Source organism: Miscanthus floridulus, chromosome 7 (assembly GCF_019320115.1).
Source record: "Miscanthus floridulus cultivar M001 chromosome 7, ASM1932011v1, whole genome shotgun sequence".
Lineage (NCBI taxonomy): Eukaryota > Viridiplantae > Streptophyta > Magnoliopsida > Poales > Poaceae > Miscanthus > Miscanthus floridulus.
The window spans coordinates 74,717,978-74,729,695 of NC_089586.1; the positions used below are offsets into that span (position 1 = coordinate 74,717,978).

General features: G+C 46.9%; 1 pseudogene; it reads right to left on the reverse strand.

Annotated features, from left to right (window-relative positions):
• Window positions 1–7,240: 7,240 nt before the first annotated feature.
• On the reverse strand, window positions 7,241–8,121 carry LOC136465665 (probable BOI-related E3 ubiquitin-protein ligase 2; annotated as a pseudogene).
• Between the last annotated feature and the right edge of the window lie 3,597 nt (window positions 8,122–11,718).

Genomic DNA, 11,718 nt, shown 5'->3' on the forward strand with positions numbered 1-11,718 from the left:
GAGGTCGGATTTGATATCTGTGAACGACTCCGGAACATGATTTTTCCACTAATCAAGGCAAGCCCCGGATGCATTTAAACCTACCTTGTGTTTTACAAATTTATATCGTTTTTGCTTTTCAATACTGCATTAAGTGATTAGGAGTGAGTGAAAACCTAATTAGTGCATTACCAACCTTGTTTTTCCATATCTACCTTGTTACCAGTTTTACTTCGTAAATGCCTAGTTATGCTTAGCCATGCTTAGACAGATAAAAGTCGGGTGATTACTTGTCATCTGCGAGTTTTAAATGGATCTTTGGTTATGTTCGGTTACTTATGTTATCATGAGATATGAGCATGTGGAATAATAAATCTAGACCGGGCGGACTCGGTGTATGAGAGCCACAAGACATGGATGTCTTGTGAGCGGGTTCTTTCTGCCTGTGTCGATTGAGGGCCGTCCGTTATTGAACTGCTTGAGATGAGACTTTGTAGTACTAACCACATACTCCGGTAAGCCTTAACTTGGCGATTCTATTACAAGAATGGCTACTCGCGCACTGAGAGTGGAGAGATGGCAGAAATAGCGTGTACCCACGTGGCAATGGGCTGGATTGGTGGAGTACTGTATTCTCGGGTGGCGCGGACCCGTTTTTATTTTAGAGGACCTGAGGGTAGGTTGGTATATGTAGGTCTGGGACCTGCTTATGTCGTGTGGTCTGGAATCTCCAGCTGGGTTTTAATCGGTTCGAATCGTCGTTGCTCCTCGATTATGGAGACTCAACTCACTGTTCATCATCGTAGTTTAATAACTGGAACTTGAGTAAGGTTTGAGAAAGTGTTGGATATGAAGTTTCATGATCTCATCACGGATCATGTCAGCTTTGTATATGATCTTTTTAAATGATAAAAATGTTGATATAAAGAATCTTGTTAGAGAGCTTTTACGCAAAAGAACTTTGTTTATTGCTAAAGCCATACCTCGAATCCCTGAGCCTGCATTCCTGAGTCTTCTCGGTTTTATTTCGGTTAAGTCTTGTTGAGTACTTTTGTACTCAGGGTTCGTTAACCTTTGTTGCAGGTGAGCCTCATGAGCAGCTCTGTCTTGGACCGTGCTGCATGACTGTTGTTCAGGTCGAGGATGATAAGTAAATGTGTGGCCCTTGGGCAGGACACTTTCTTTGTGTGTTATGTTTATGTTAATTATGCCACTCCACCACTATGGTTTGTAATAATAATCATACTTAGTTTGTGAAACAATTGTTTTGTAAATTAAGTTATTATAAGACTTCCGCTATTTTACTCTGATGTAGATATTTGAATAAATGTTGTAATACTGCAATGACTCTGTAATGGGATCCTGCTCAGAAATCGTGGATGATTCGGGGTTCCCCGAGGACACCCGTCAGACTTTTTAAGTTACCAGGAACATATGCATATTTGTCAGAGGTCATTGGACAGTGACAGGTGCATGTGGACCCTATAATTTAGGAGGTTCTGCCACAGCACCGGTGCGTAGTGGAATCCTAAGCCAGGATAGTAACGTGAAGAGAGACAGAGGAATACCGAAATTGACTTGGGTAGAGGCAATAAAAGGAGACTTGAAAGGATAGAATATATCCAAAGATTTAGCCTTAGATAGGAGTGCTTGGAAAATAGCTATTCATGTGCCTGAACCTTAATTGCTTCTGCTGGGTTTTAACTCTAGCCTACCCCAACTTATTTGGGACTTAAAGGCTTTGTTGTTGTCGTTGTTGTGAGGTGTTGTGTGCAGTTGTGTTTTTTTGGCGCACTTCATTTATTGTTCCTCTTTGAAATGCGATTGATGGTACTCGTGACGGGTTGTGTTAATAATATGAACAGTGGTGAAAGTTTTATCTGCTGTCATTTCTGTATTTGCCATCCAAATGTCAGTGGTAAATCCAAGAAATTCCGGACACTTAATGATTGTGATTTGCCCTGCATAATCTATTCTCTGTGAAATCTCAGTTATTTGAAGTAACTTGTTTAACTAGGTGACTAGGATAGCATCCTTTATTCAACATTATTTAGTAACACTTTGGTTGATTTAATAACACTTAAAATGTGGCTTTGTGGCATCTTGTATTTATCTACACCGACGAATGTAACAGGTCTATCCATCTCAATCAATCATTATCTCGCTTAGCTCATTTTAGAACAGGGTTGGCACAACACAACTATGCACAGAACCTTTTTTATGCCTTGTAAGAAGCAGAACCTTTTTTATGCCTTTTTATCGTTCGGTGATCACTATTGAACTTACATTGTTGCTGTCTTGCAGCCCTAAAAAGTTTTGTCCGGAAAAGAAACCTCCGAGCTGCTGGGTGTGGAAATTTGCGACGATCGGCTCACCTGGTTGCCTTCCCTGCAAACATACGACGACCTCAACCTGTTCCTTTTTTTTTTGAAACCCTTTCTTCTGAAGAAGTTCGCCACTTTGGGGTTCGAGTACGTTGGATCTGATTGCATAGTAGAGGGGAGGAAAAAATTAAAGCTTGCCACTCAGACTGGTTGGCCTGGTAAGCATGCAGGCGTGTTGATCCGGCAACTGAACTGCTAGTCTTGCGCTGCTTGCCGTTCCTGTGTGAGCAGATTTTTTTTCCTTTTTTTTGTTTTTTGGGTTTCCTTTTCTGCGGCGAAGATTGCATGCATGTGATGGCCTGTTGGGGGCAGTGCTAGCTTTGAGTAGCAATTTGCATTCTGCTCTGAAACTCTCCGACCTACTGCCTGATGGGGGCAGTGTTATAAAACTCTATCCCTGTCACTCTTGCCTGATTAGGTGAATTTGTCATGCCCCGTAGGCCGGAGTGGTGGTGTGTGGCCCCGAGTTCAACTAGACCATTCGTTGGGTCCATCTGTTAGCAGCGGTGCACCTGGATTTGGTACCTGAAGCCCATGGTGCTTTATACGGGGACTTGGTGACGCTTACAGCAATCAAGAGGCACTCATCTGATCGGAGCACTGAAGAATTCAACTAGACCACTCTATTCGCCCGTTTTGTTTGGATGGACCAGGATTAATTTTTAGCTAGCTATAACAATTAACCCTTGGTATCAAAATAGGGCCTAACACAAGAAGTTGACGCCAGTGCAGATCCGTTCGGCTACCCATTGGGGATCAAATTACCATTGCCAGTAGCCTGATGAAGATGCAATTGCCACAACCGGCGAATGCCCTCGCGTTCAGGGGCCGAAATTACAGATGCTGGTTGCTGCTAAGTGCTAAGCCAGTGTTCAGAGGTGGAGGATGTGGATGTGGACAGGGGCGGCTACTCCTACACGGCTTGCGTCATGAAAAATCTTTTTTTCTAGCCGCCTTCTGTTTGGGTCACATACTCACGTGGTTGGGTTACCTCGAGCACACGAATTTGGCGTGGTGCTCCGACGTCGCGGTTCTCGCGGCCTTTTCAGCCTGTCACCTCGTTTCGTTGGCGCCTACTCCTACGTCAAGGTTTCAGCAACCAGCGTGGCCGTCCCAGGTCCTCTGCTCCCTTCCGTTCGGTTCTGGCGTTCTGCATAGCATAGCATAGAAGTTATCGCCAGCCTCGATTCCTCAACTCCTAACTCCTAGCCTCCTAGTCCTAGGCGGCACGGCACGGCTCGCTCCTCCATGAATACGATCGGATCGGATGCCTTGGATAGGCTCCAACCAAAAAAAAAAAACAAGCCCGTTGGCGATTCCGCCTGTCAGGTATAGCCTCGTTCGGCTCGCTAAATCCTCACTAAAATTGATTGAAAATATTGTTATAACTGAATTATTATGAGAGAAAAGCATTATTCCAACTAAAAAAACAAGCGAAATAGTAAGCCAAACCGGACCGATGGCTCGCGCTGTGCTACCTGCCGTACGTCTCTCACAGTCTGACTAATCCGAGCGTACCGCTGTACAGCACCTGCTACTAGAAAAACGACCGATCCTCGCTCCATCCACCGCAGCGCAGATCTATATATATATATATATATATATATATATATATATATATATATATATATATATATATATATATATATATAGCCAGTTACAAAAATAACTTATTATGTATGCACTTTAAGTTATGATAATTAATATATTAATTTATAAGATTATAGTAACTCTTTGCTAAGTGGTTTACTATAACGTCATGGTAAATATCTCCATGTGTTATAGTAACCTAACTATCGTAAATATGTATTGACATTATCGTAAATTAGTATATAAAATTATCGTAAATAGAGGTGGCTATCGTAAATATGTGACTGCAACTCTTGCTAGGAGCGTTTACTTTTTTTATAAATCTCTTGTTGCATGAATCTGGTAACTCTTGCTAGTTCAACATATACTATTTTGGTAACAAAAAGTTCATGGATTCTAGTAAATAGAATATCGTAACTACTAGGGGGCAGAAAGGCATGGATTCTAGTAAAAAAAATTGCAAGTCTAGTAAACAGATTCTCGTAACTAATTAGACTGTGTTTAGTTGGAGGGAATTTTGGAATTCGGCTATTGTAGTATTTTCGTTTTTATTTAACAATTAGTGTTCAATCATGGACTAAGTAGGCTCAAAACGTTCATCTCGTAATTTCCCACCAAACTGTGTAATTAGTTTTTTTTCGTCTACATTTAATGCTCCATACATGTATCGCAAGATTTAATGTGATGGGTACTGTAGCACTTTTTAGAAAGTTATTTTTGGAACTAAACACGGGCTCAAAGGAGATCACATATTCTAGTAAACACACCTGCATGCTGCAGCCTTGGACAGGAGACAGCACCCCTGCTGGCCGGTAATTTGGCATTAATTGCTCATTAAATGACGTCATTACTGCAGGGAAGCGCATGCAGGCGCCTGGCAAGCATGCAGAAACGCACCAGCCATGCACGCGCTGATGCGCCTGGTTCCGTGTGCGTGGTGTGGCTTGGCTACCGAATAAGCTATTCTATAGCTGGCTGCATAGTGTGTATATATATATATATATATATATATATATATATATATATATATATATATATATATATATATATATAGATAGATAGATAGATAGATAGATAGATAGATAGATAGATAGAGACTCTACGATCGCCTAGCGCTCCAAGCCTCCACCCCATCACTAAAAAGCTGAGCCCGTGTTTAGTTGCCAGGCGAAATTCCAAAAAAATGCTACAGTACCCATCACATCGAATCTTGCGATACGTGCATGGAGCATTAAATGTAGGCGAAAAAAAGCTAATTGCACAGTTTGATTGGAAATCGCGAGACGAACGTTTTGAGCCTAATTAGACCATGATTGAACACTAATTATCAAATAAAAACAAAAGTGCTACCGTAGCCCAAAATCCAAAATTCAGCTAACTAAACACCCTCTGAGACTGAGATCGAGGTGACGATGAAGCCGCACTCCTGGCAGAGACCAGCTTTTGTTTCCAGCGTCCCGTCAGAGATGGGAACTAACGGTGGGCCCGGTCCGCGGGGGTGCCATAGTAGTGCCACGAATCCTAGCTCATCATCGAGCTGTTTTAGCCGATGGGACGACAATTTCTTGACACACTGACGACGCCCCTACGAGTAGCTCGGTGATGGACATGGATTAGAGTTAATTGTTAAAGAACAACTCTAACAGTCTCTCTTTATATCATTTCTAATTGATAATAATAATAGAAATTTTAGTGAAAAAATACCTTTCACGCCTTTTTTTAATTAGATCTTTAAATATTATCATTCTCTATTATGAGTTTCTAATTAACCAAAGATAGAGAGCAGAATTAACTCCTTAGAGTGCACGAGTGAGACAAGGGACTGCACGAGTAAGACATGGGACAAAAAAAAAGAGTACCGAACATGATAAAGTAGATGATAGAATAGTCATTTCATATCCATTAGCTAGTTTTAGCTATCTTTCGTTGGGTCACCTAGAGCTAAAGTTTAGTTGGATACAATTTTGGCGGCTAAAGTTTAGTCAAGTGTTGTTCGATACTTAGTTGAGGCTCCATCTCTAAAATAGCTCCCCTTTTAGGATGATCTAATAGCAATTCTAACCCAAAAACTATGAGATGGTTTCTATACTTGTCAAGTTATATATAGAGAGTACACATAGAAACCATGTTACCAACGTATAGTTTCTTCAAAATAAAATTTTGTCCAATCACGTATCATCTCTCTTCTATCAAATCTATTACATCTCTTTATATCTCAAGTTCTGTGTAGACATCATCTCTCTTCCTCTCTCTTTCTTAATTACAATGACATATATCACTATTTTGCTTACCGTAATTAATAAAAATATAAATCGTCAAGTTTCTAGGTTAGAAGCGCGCCCTACACATACCCTAAGCTGCCAAAAGATTCATTAATCCCCGAGCCCAAATTTGAGGCCGACCAAACCAAAGAAAGCTAGGGTTGTCCGCCCGCCCGGCCGACCAAAGTCTTTACGACACCGGTAATTATATATGTATTCTTAATCCTACAGCGCGAGCGCAGTTTGTGGTTGGTCTTCAGTCCTCCTTTCATGGATAGACTTCGCTTCACTCTAATCTCATCCTGATGTTTTGTCTGTATGTACTACATGCATCACACTCGTGAATCAAGACTACTATACGCTGGTAGTAGTATATAGATATACTGCTAGCTCGTGTTCACACATGCGTTGAAAATGTTTCTTTCAAAGAAAATAATCTCCATGATACGTAGTACTCAATATCGACGGATTTGTGGATAAATGCAGAGCCTGGAAAGTACAAGCAGAAAGCGAACAAGGGCAGATGCCGCGTTAACATCCGTGAAATTCACTTGCGCGACGCTTGCACCTCGCATTAATGCTGCCGCGACGTATATTGCCGCAGCGTATATATATATATATATATATATATATATATATATATATATATATATACCAATCAAAGTCATCAACATGACTTGACACTGTCATCTACGGGTACTGACAGACTAGTGATTGTTTATCTTCTCAAGCTGTGTTTGATCCATGGCGGGAGCATGCACACGTCCACCTCCGATGAGGCCGCTGGAAAACGCTGGAACTAACCCCCATCCCTACGCAACAATGGAATAGCAACTCAAAACCACTTGGATGTTCACGCATGGCCTGCACTGCACATGTGTAGTAGGTGCATGGTACCGCGCGGCAAAAGTGGCCATCACGGTCGACGCATCGCAGCACGGGGTGGTCACTGGTCAGTCGTATGATTTCTGAGCGCCATTTCTATCGGGCCATTGATGGATTGAGTTTCAGGTTCAGCCGTTCAGGTCAGTGCAGGAGGACGTGGAGCGAGGCGTTCTCTTGGTGGCCGTGCACACGGGGCACGCCTGGACGCCCGCCTCGCACCCGCGGCACAGGCACAGGTGCCGTCACGGCAGCAGCAGCACGCACGCCTCCGCCTCGCCGCACCACCTGCACGCCCTCGTCCGCCCGCCTCGGCATCCTCGCCCTGTTCCTGCTCCTGCTTCCACTCGAAGCAGCATGACTGCGCGTCCTCGGCGCCGGCGCGTGGCGACTGCATGAGGTTGTCGAGCGCGGCGCGTAGGCCTGCCGCGAGGCCCTCGTGGCTCCTGGCCATGTCCTGCCACGCCTGTCCCTCGGCTTCGGTCTGCCGGAGCCTCTCGTTGCGCGCCAGCGCGCGCTCCAGGCCGGCCTCAGCCGCCCTCAGGCGCCGCGCCGCGGCGCGTTCCACCGCCGACAGCACGGCGCCGCGCGTCCTAGAGCACCGCCCGCAGCCGCTCAGTCTGCGCGCACAGACCAATCAAGTGAACGACGGTATATGAGACCTCGGAACAAGGAGCATCGACAAACAACCGTTCCAGCGATAGAAGTAGAACGGCGCCAAGGAAGCGGTCGGCGGCGCACCTCCATGCGGAGAGGCAGGTCGATCTCGACGCTCTGGCGGTAGAGGTGCGAGAGCGAGAGGAGGCTCTGCGACGCTGGCGCGGTGTTGCTGGCCGGCCGCCCACTGGTGGACGCGGAGCAAGGGCAGAGCGCCCTGCTCTGCACGTCCCCCGCGGGCGCTAACGCCTGCGACACCGGCATCGGGGCCAGCAGAGCGCGCTGGCCTTGCAGGTCCATCGTACGCACTAGGCGCAACCACGCCGCGGCGGATCGGACGGATCGATCACGTAGGCGAAAATTGAGCGGTGGGAGTGGGACGATCGACAAGCCGAGCCGAGGGGGCACGAGGCAATATATGGCAGGGCGATGGATTTTACTATTTTAGCGATCAGCTGGTGAGAACACACGTCGGCGTGTGGCGGGCCGGGGCCATGAACGCCCCTACGTAGTGCGGGCAGCGGGATGCTCCATTTCTGATGCGGTGTTCCTTTCTCTGTCCAGTGCTTCAATAATTTGATGAATCGCTTACCATCCGTTATTATCCATACCCGCCGGGGCTTTATAGCTTTGTGACGCAGCAATGGTGAAGGGACGTGAGATTCGGCATGAGCTAGGGCCGCCTGCACTTAATTTTGGCTATGGCTACTCGCATGTGGGGAGTGCTTTATATATGCTCCCTGTTCTTTGCTTTCAAGACAAGTGAAAGTGTCTTATACACGGCTCAATTGTATTCGTTCGGAGCAGTGTGTATTTGTATAGCGGTGGCGCAAGCTAGTAAAGGCTAAACCCAACCGAACACGACGCAATCGTGATCTCAAATGTTCGGAATCGTTTGGATCAAAGCACAGAGGATCATTACAACCCGAATGATATATAGAATTATTATACAGTAATATGGATAGTGTTTGGATTTGGGAATTATTGTGATGGATATTCTTGGTTCAAGTGACGAGTCCTCGTAATCACAAAAAAACCGGAAACTCCAATACGCGACTCGTCGCGCTTTGCCCGACAGTGCGACCCCACGTCTTCCTCTCGTATCCCCCTCTCCCTCGTGTGTCTCCCTATCCCTCCGGCAACCGCCTGGGACCGCGCCCGCAACCCACCGGAGTTGAAGAAGACGACAGCGTGGCTAGGGTTCCGGTGACGGCAGCGGCGACGGTCTTCCCCAACTCGAGTGGGCTTAGAAGAAAAGGGGCCGGCTGGGGGGAGGCAGGGCGGTGGGGAAGGTGGCCGGTCGGTTAGGGGCCCTAGCGGCGACGGAGGCGGCCGGGCCAGGAAGGGGCAGGGGCGCCATGGCCGGAGCTCAGCGTGACTGGAAGCCGCGGCTGCGCTAGGGTTTCATCGGAGCTCCACGGCCGTGGCCATGGAGCTCCGGCGAAACCCTAGCGCGGCCGTGGCGGGGGCGAGGTCGAGGAGGAGGGCGAGTTTGAGGACAACTGCCGGTGCTCGACGGCGGCGGGGGAGGGGGGGCGGCGGAGGTGGGGCGCGGCAGGAAGAAGAAGGTGCGGGACGACGCGTTGTGGCGAAGACGGGTTGCGCACGATCCATCACGGCTTATTCATGTCCCAAAATGACATGGTTGAGGTAGATTATGAGATTATTATGATATGATCTTCTGATTACGATATCCACCTCATAATCTAACGAGCCCTATTTTGGATATCCCTATGATTATAATAATCAGATTATACTTTACACATACTACAATTAAATTAGATCTGAATCATTCATATATACATCAGTCCTATTTCAGCTGAGTTCTTCGGTTGAACCATATCACATTGGAGTATATTTTTACATATAGCATTGGTTTCTTGAGTTTGAGTTCGGTGCGTGTTGATGGCCCAATCAAACTGACCGTAGTTGTATCGTTTTTAATTTTGCCTAGTCTAGGCTTCATCTGCTTTTTAATATAATCGATAGCTCTCCTGCCTGATTCGTTTAAAAAATAAACATATAGCATTGGTTTCAAGTGAATCAAAACAAGCGAAACACTATGTGACATTCGAGTGTTTTGCATCAACCATCACTAGACAGCAATTCCCCAAAGCAGCAATTCAACTTTAGCTGGAAATTTGAGACCATTGTTGTCGGTGACCAATACTAGGGTACCCGAAGATGAGGAGCTAATGGTCATCAATATTGATTCATCCGAGCAGTCAAGAGCGCGACTATAGCTCCAACCGACCCCTAGGAGCACGGGCTCCGCCTCACCCGACCTCTGGCCATGGGCTCCGCCTCTCACGACCTCTGCCTGTGGGCTCCGTCTTGCCCGACCTCTGGGGGCGGGCTCCGCCTCGCTCGACCCCGAGGCCACGGGCTCCCCCTTGCCTGATCTCTAGGGGCGGGCTCCGCCTCACCTGAGCCTGAGGCCAGTGGGCTCCGTCCTTGCCCAACCCCTTGGGAGCGGGCTTCGTCTCGCCCGACCCCTTGGGTGTGGGCTCTGCCTTGTCCGACGAAGACCCATACCATCGCCGACCACTCTAGGTCCAAGCGTATGGTCCTGAGTTAAAACTCTGACACCAGAGAAGGGATTGACATGCCTTGATATAACCTATGGCCATGATGGGCCATACCTGAGGGTTCACATCAAGAACAGCGTTAGGGCATGCCGGTGCTGTTCTGCCTAACTATCGTATGAACGATGACAGGCGCGTCAGTTCACCACGACGTCCACCGAGGTAGGATGGAACGCCATGATCGGCAGACGACGCCTGCGCATGGTGCTAGTGATGGATAGGGTCACGACGTGGAGCTATCCCTGTTGACATTTACAGGATCGACAGGACCCACATGAAGGAGAAGAAGGACCCGGTGATTCTGAAGGCATTCTTCTCTCTCTCGTTCTTCTCTTTTCCTCCGCTGTAACATGTGCTTTCTCTTGGCCTATAAAAGGGAAAGCAGGGCATCCCATGAAGGGGATAGACCGAACTGACCCTTTGGGATTCAGCCCGATCCGATCAGATCGATCCATCGAGATCCGATTCAGATCAACACAAGAGCACTACACGAACAAACGACTGAGCAACAATCGAGCTCTCATCACCCACTCACTCCTTCCACCAGTGGATTGGGATCCTTTCCCCCTCTCGCCCGTTTTTAACCCCCACTATAAACTTTCGGTGCTAGTAACACGAGCAGCAGCTCGAACTAGACTTAGGGACTTTCTGCCCGAACCAGTATAGACCTTATGTCCTCTAAGCACACCATCCGAGCCAGACGCGTAAATACAAATTTACTCGTCGGTGGTAACTCGAAACACAGATAGTTGGTGCACCAGGTAGGGGCCTTTTGTGCGTCTTGACGTCCACACCAGGTCTCAGGATGGCAAGTCACGATGTTAGTTGGGTCCCGGGCGCGCACATGCATTTTGGGAACCTGGACTTCATCGTCACAACGGAGGGAGAGTTAGAGCAGGCTCCTGCCGCCGTTCAACCTCTCCACTCCACCAGCCTTGATGCGATCGCCGAGACGCTTGAGGAGTGTAAGTTCGAGATGGCGACTAGAGGGGGGTGAATAGTTGTTTCTAAAACTTAATTACGCCGGCTAACCGAAATAAGTGCGGAATTAAAACTATCGGTATAGCCAATATTACACCCCTCTATCTATGTTCTCTAGCACCTCACTAAGATCCTAATTAAGCAACAAAGGTGTTGGGCTAGCTAGAGCTCACCTAACCAATTCTAGCAGCAAAGTCACACAAACCTATGCCACTAGTACTTTAAGCAATGAGGGAGCTCCTACACATGATAGTAAGCAAAAGCACAAAGCCAACTAAGCTCACTAGCAATGCTCAATAACAAGACAACCAATGTAAAATTAGAGAGCGTAAATACTTAGCTACACAAACTAAGCAATGTGACTAACAAGGTTAGACAAACCAAATTAGCCACGCAAGG